Source organism: Camellia sinensis, unplaced genomic scaffold (genome assembly GCF_055761805.1).
Source record: "Camellia sinensis isolate YWXY unplaced genomic scaffold, ASM5576180v1 Unanchor4, whole genome shotgun sequence".
Classification (NCBI taxonomy): domain Eukaryota; kingdom Viridiplantae; phylum Streptophyta; class Magnoliopsida; order Ericales; family Theaceae; genus Camellia; species Camellia sinensis.
In genome coordinates this window covers 8,881,586-8,887,585 of record NW_028129277.1, presented here as the reverse complement: position 1 = coordinate 8,887,585, position 6,000 = coordinate 8,881,586, and positions in this window count along the sequence as shown.

The following is a 6,000-nucleotide window of genomic DNA, read 5'->3' as shown; positions in this document are numbered from 1 at the left end:
TCCTGCACAGTGGCAGATATGTAAATACGGGGTTTACATACCATTTCTTGCGCATTACGGTTCGAACACTCGAACACCTATACGGATTCTCCTGCACAGTGGCAGATATGTAAATACGGGGTTTCCGTACCATTTCTTGCGCATTACAGTTCGAACACTCGAACACCTATACGGATTCTCCTGCACAGTGGCAGATATGTAAATACGGGGTTTCCATACCATTTCTTGCGCATTACGGTTCGAACACTCGAACACCAGTACGGATTCTCCTGCACAGTGGAAGATATGTAAATACGGGGTTTCGGGACCATTTCTTGCACATTACGGTTCGAACACTCGAACACCTATACGGATTCTCCTGCACAGTGGCAGATATGTAAATACGGGGTTTCCGTACCATTTCTTGCGTATTACGGTTTGAACACTCGAACACCTATACGGATTCTCCTGCACAGTGGCAGATATGTAAATACGGGGTTTACATTCCATTTCTTGCGTATTGCGGTTCGAACACTCGAAAACCTATACGGATTCTCCTGCACAGTGACAGATATGTAAATACGGGGTTTCCGTACCATTTCTTGCGCATTACGGTTCGAACACTCGAACACCTATACGGATTCTCCTACACAGTGGCAGATATGTAAATACGGGTTTTCCGTACCATTTCTTGCGCATTACGGTTCGAACACTCGAACAGCTATACGGATTCTCCTACACAGTGGCAGATATGTAAATACGGGGTTTCCGTACCATTTCTTGCGCATTACGGTTCGAACACTCGAACACCTATACGGATTCTCCTGCACAATCGCAGATATGTAAATACGGGGTTTACATACCATTTCTTGCGCATTACGGTTCGAACACTCGAACCCCTATACGGATTCTCCCGCACAGTGGCAGATATGTAAATACGGGGTTTCCGTACCATTTCTTGCGCATTACGGTTCGAACACTCGAACACCTATACGGATTCTCCTGCACAGTGGCAGATATGTAAATACGGGGTTTAGATACCATTTCTGGCGCATTACGGTTCGAACACTCAAACACCTATACGGATTCTCCTGCACAGTGGCAGATATGTAAATACGGTGTTTCCGTACCATTTCTTGCGCATTACGGTTCGAACACTCGAACACCTATACGGATTCTCCTGCATAGCGGCAGATATGTAAATACGGGGTTTCGGGACCATTTCTTGCACATTACGGTTCGAACACTCGAACACCTATATGGATTCTCCTACACAGTGGCAGATATGTAAATACGGGGTTTAGATACCATTTCTGGCGCATTACGGTTCGAACACTCAAACACCTATACGGATTCTCCTGCACAGTGGCAGATATGTAAATACGGGGTTTCCGTACCATTTCTTGCGCATTACGGTTCGAACACTCGAATACCTATACGGATTGTCCTGCACAGTGGCAGATATGTAAATACGGGGTTTCCGTACCATTTCTTGCGCAATACGGTTCGAACACTCGAATACCTGTACGGATTGTCCTGCACAGTGGCAGATATGTAAATACGGGGTTTACATACCATTTCTTGCGCATTACGGTTCGAACACTCGAACACGTATACGGATTCTCCTGCATAGTGGCAGATATGTAAATACGGGGTTTCGGGACCATTTCTTGCACATTACGGTTCGAACACTCGAACACCTATATGGATTCTCCTACCCAGTGGCAGATATGTAAATACGGGATTTAGATACCATTTCTTGCGCATTACGGTTCGAACACTCAAACACCTATACGGATACATATCTGCACAGTGGCAGATATGTAAATACGGGGTTTCCGTACCCTTTCTTGCGCATTACGGTTCGAACACTCGAACACCAATACGGATTCTCCTACATAGTGGCAGATATGTAAATACGGGGTTTCGGGACCATTTCTTGCGCATTACGGTTCGAACACTCGAAAACCTATACGGATTCTCCTACATAGTGGCAGATATGTAAATACGGGGTTTCCGTACCATTTCTTGCGCATTACGGTTCGAACACTCGAATACCTGTACGGATTGTCCTGCACAGTGGCAGATATGTAAATACGGGGTTTCCGTACCATTTCTTGCGCAATACGGTTCGAACACTCGAACACCTATACGGATTCTCCTGCACAGTGGCAGATATGTAAATACGGGATTTACATACCATTTCTTGCGCATTACGGTTCGAACACTCGAACACGTATACGGATTCTCCTGCACAGTGGCAGATATGTAAATACGGGGTTTACATACCATTTCTTGCGCATTACGGTTCGAACACTCGAACACCTATACGGATTCTCCTGCACAGTGGCAGATATGTAAATACGGGGTTTCCGTACCATTTCTTGCGCATTACGGATCGAACACCCGAACACCTATACGGATTGTCCTGCACAGTGGCAGATATGTAAATACGGGGTTTCCGTACCATTTCTTGCGCAATACGGTACGAACACTCGAACACCTATACGGATTCTCCTACATAGTGGCAGATAAGTAAATACGGGATTTACCTACCATTTCTTGCGCATTACGGTTCTAACACTCGAACACCTATACGGATTCTCCTGCACAGTGGCAGATATGTAAATACGCGGTTTCCGTACCATTTCTTGCGCATTACGGTTCGAACACTCGAACACCTATACGGATTCTCCTGCACAGTGGCAGATATGTAAATACGGGATTTCCATACCATTTCTTGCGCATTACGGTTCGAACACTCGAACACCAATACGGATTCTCCTGCACAGTGGAAGATATGTAAATACGGGGTTTCGGGACCATTTCTTGCACATTACGGTTCGAACACTCGAACACCTATACGGATTCTCCTGCACAGTGGCAGATATGTAAATACGGGGTTTCCGTACCATTTCTTGCGCATTACGGTTGGAACACTCGAACACCTATACGGATTCTCCTGCACAGTGGCAGATATGTAAATACGGGGTTTACATTCCATTTCTTGCGTATTACGGTTCGAACACTCGAAAACCTATACGGATTCACCTGCACAGTGGCAGATATGTACATACGGGGTTTCCGTACCATTTCTTGCGCATTACGGTTCGAACACTCGAACACCTATACGGATTCTCCTGCACAGTGGCAGATATGTAAATACGGGGTTTCCGTACCATTTCTTGCGCATTACGGTTCGAACACCCGAACACCTATACGGATTCTCCTGCACAGTGGCAGATATGTAAATACGGGGTTTCCGTACCATTTCTTGCGCAATACGGTACGAACACTCGAACACCTATACGGATTCTCCTGCATAGTGGCAGATAAGTAAATACGGGATTTACCTACCATTTCTTGCGCATTACGGTTCTAACACTCGAACACCTATACGGATTCTCCTGCACAGTGGCAGAAATGTAAATACGGGGTTTCCGTACCATTTCTTGCGCATTACGGTTCGAACACTCGAACACCTATACGGATTCTCCTGCACAGTGGCAGATATGTAAATACGGGGTTTCCATACCATTTCTTGCGCATTACGGTTCGAACACTCGAACACCAATACGGATTCTCCTGCACAGTAGAAGATATGTAAATACGGGGTTTCGCGACCATTTCTTGCACATTACGGTTCGAACACTCGAACACCTATACGGATTCTCCTGCACAGTGGCAGATATGTAAATACGGGGTTTCCGTACCATTTCTTGCATATTACGGTTTGAACACTCGAACACCTATACGGATTCTCCTGCACAGTGGCAGATATGTAAATACGGGGTTTACATTCCATTTCTTGCGTATTACGGTTCGAACACTCGAAAACCTATACGGATTCTCCTGCACAGTGGCAGATATGTAAATACGGGGTTTCCGTACCATTTCTTGCGCATTACGGTTCGAACACTCGAACACGTATACGGATTCTCCTGCACAGTGGCAGATATGTAAATACGGGTTTTCCGTACCATTTCTTGCGCATTACGGTTCGAACACTCGAACACCTATACGGATTCTCCTGCACAGTGGCAGATATGTAAATACGGGGTTTACATACCATTTCTTGCGCATTACGGTTCGAACACTCGAACACCTATACGGATTCTCCTGCACAGTGGCAGATATGTAAATACGGGGTTTCCGTACCATTTCTTGCGCATTACGGTTCGAACACTCGAACACGTATACGGATTCTCCTACACAGTGGCAGATATGTAAATACGGGTTTTCCGTACCATTTCTTGCGCATTACGGTTCGAACACTCGAACAGCTATACGGATTCTCCTGCACAGTGGCAGATATGTAAATACGGGGTTTCCGTTCCATTTCTTGCGCATTACGGTTCGAACACTCGAACACCTATACTGATTCTCCTGCACAGTGGCAGATATGTAAATACGGGGTTTACATACCATTTCTTGCGCATTACGGTTCGAACACTCGAACACCTATACAGATTCTCCCGCACAGTGGCAGATATGTAAATACGGGGTTTCCGTACCATTTCTTGCGCATTACGGTTCGAACACTCGTACACCTAAACGGATTCTCCTGCACAGTGGCAGATATGTAAATACGGGGTTTACATACCATTTCTTGCGCATTACGGTTCGAACACTCGAACACCTATACGGATTCTCCTGCATAGCGGCAGATATGTAAATACGGGGTTTCGGGACCATTTCTTGCACATTACGGTTCGAACACTCGAACACCTATATGGATTCTCCTACACAGTGGCAGATATGTAAATACGGGGTTTAGATACCATTTCTGGCGCATTACGGTTCGAACACTCAAACACCTATACGGATTCTCCTGCACAGTGGCAGATATGTAAATACGGGGTTTCCGTACCATTTCTTGCGCATTACGGTTCGAACACTCGAATACCTATACGGATTGTCCTGCACAGTGGCAGATATGTAAATACGGGGTTTCGGTACCATTTCTTGCGCAATACGGTTCGAACACTCGAACACCTATACGGATTCTCCTGCACAGTGGCAGATATGTAAATACGGGGTTTACATACCATTTCTTGCGCATTACGGTTCGAACACTCGAACACGTATACGGATTCTCCTGCACAGTGGCAGATATGTAAATACGGGTTTTTCGTACCATTTCTTGCGCATTACGGTTCGAACACTCGAACAGCTATACGGATTCTCCTGCACAGTGGCAGATATGTAAATACGGGGTTTCCGTACCATTTCTTGCGCATTACGGTTCGAACACTCGAACACCTATACGGATTCTCCTGCACAGTGGCAGATATGTAAATACGGGGTTTACATACCATTTCTTGCGCATTACGGTTCGAACACTCGAACACCTATACGGATTCTCCCGCATAGTGGCAGATATGTAAATACGGGGTTTCCGTACCATTTCATGCGCATTACGGTTCGAACACTCGTACACCTATACGGATTCTCCTGCACAGTGGCAGATATGTAAATACGGGGTTTAACTACCATTTCTTGCGCATTACGGTTCGAACACTCGAACACCTATACGGATTCTCCTGCATAGTGGCAGATATGTAAATACGGGGTTTCGGGACCATTTCTTGCACATTACGGTTCGAACACTCGAACACCTATATGGATTCTCCTACACAGTGGCAGATATGTAAATACGAGGTTTAGATACCATTTCTTGCGCATTACGGTTCGAACACTCAAACACCTATACGGATTCTCCTGCACAGTGGCAGATATGTAAATACGGGGTTTCCGTACCATTTCTTGCGCATTACGGTTCGAACACTCGAATACCTATACGGATTGTCCTGCACAGTGGCAGATATGTAAATACGGGGTTTCCGTACCATTTCTTGCGCAATACGGTTCGAACACTCGAACACCTATACGGATTCTCCTGCACAGTGGCAGATATATAAATACGGGGTTTACATACCATTTCTTGCGCATTACGGTTCGAACACTCGAACACCTATACGGATTCTCCCGCACAGTGGCAGATATGTAAATACGGGGTTT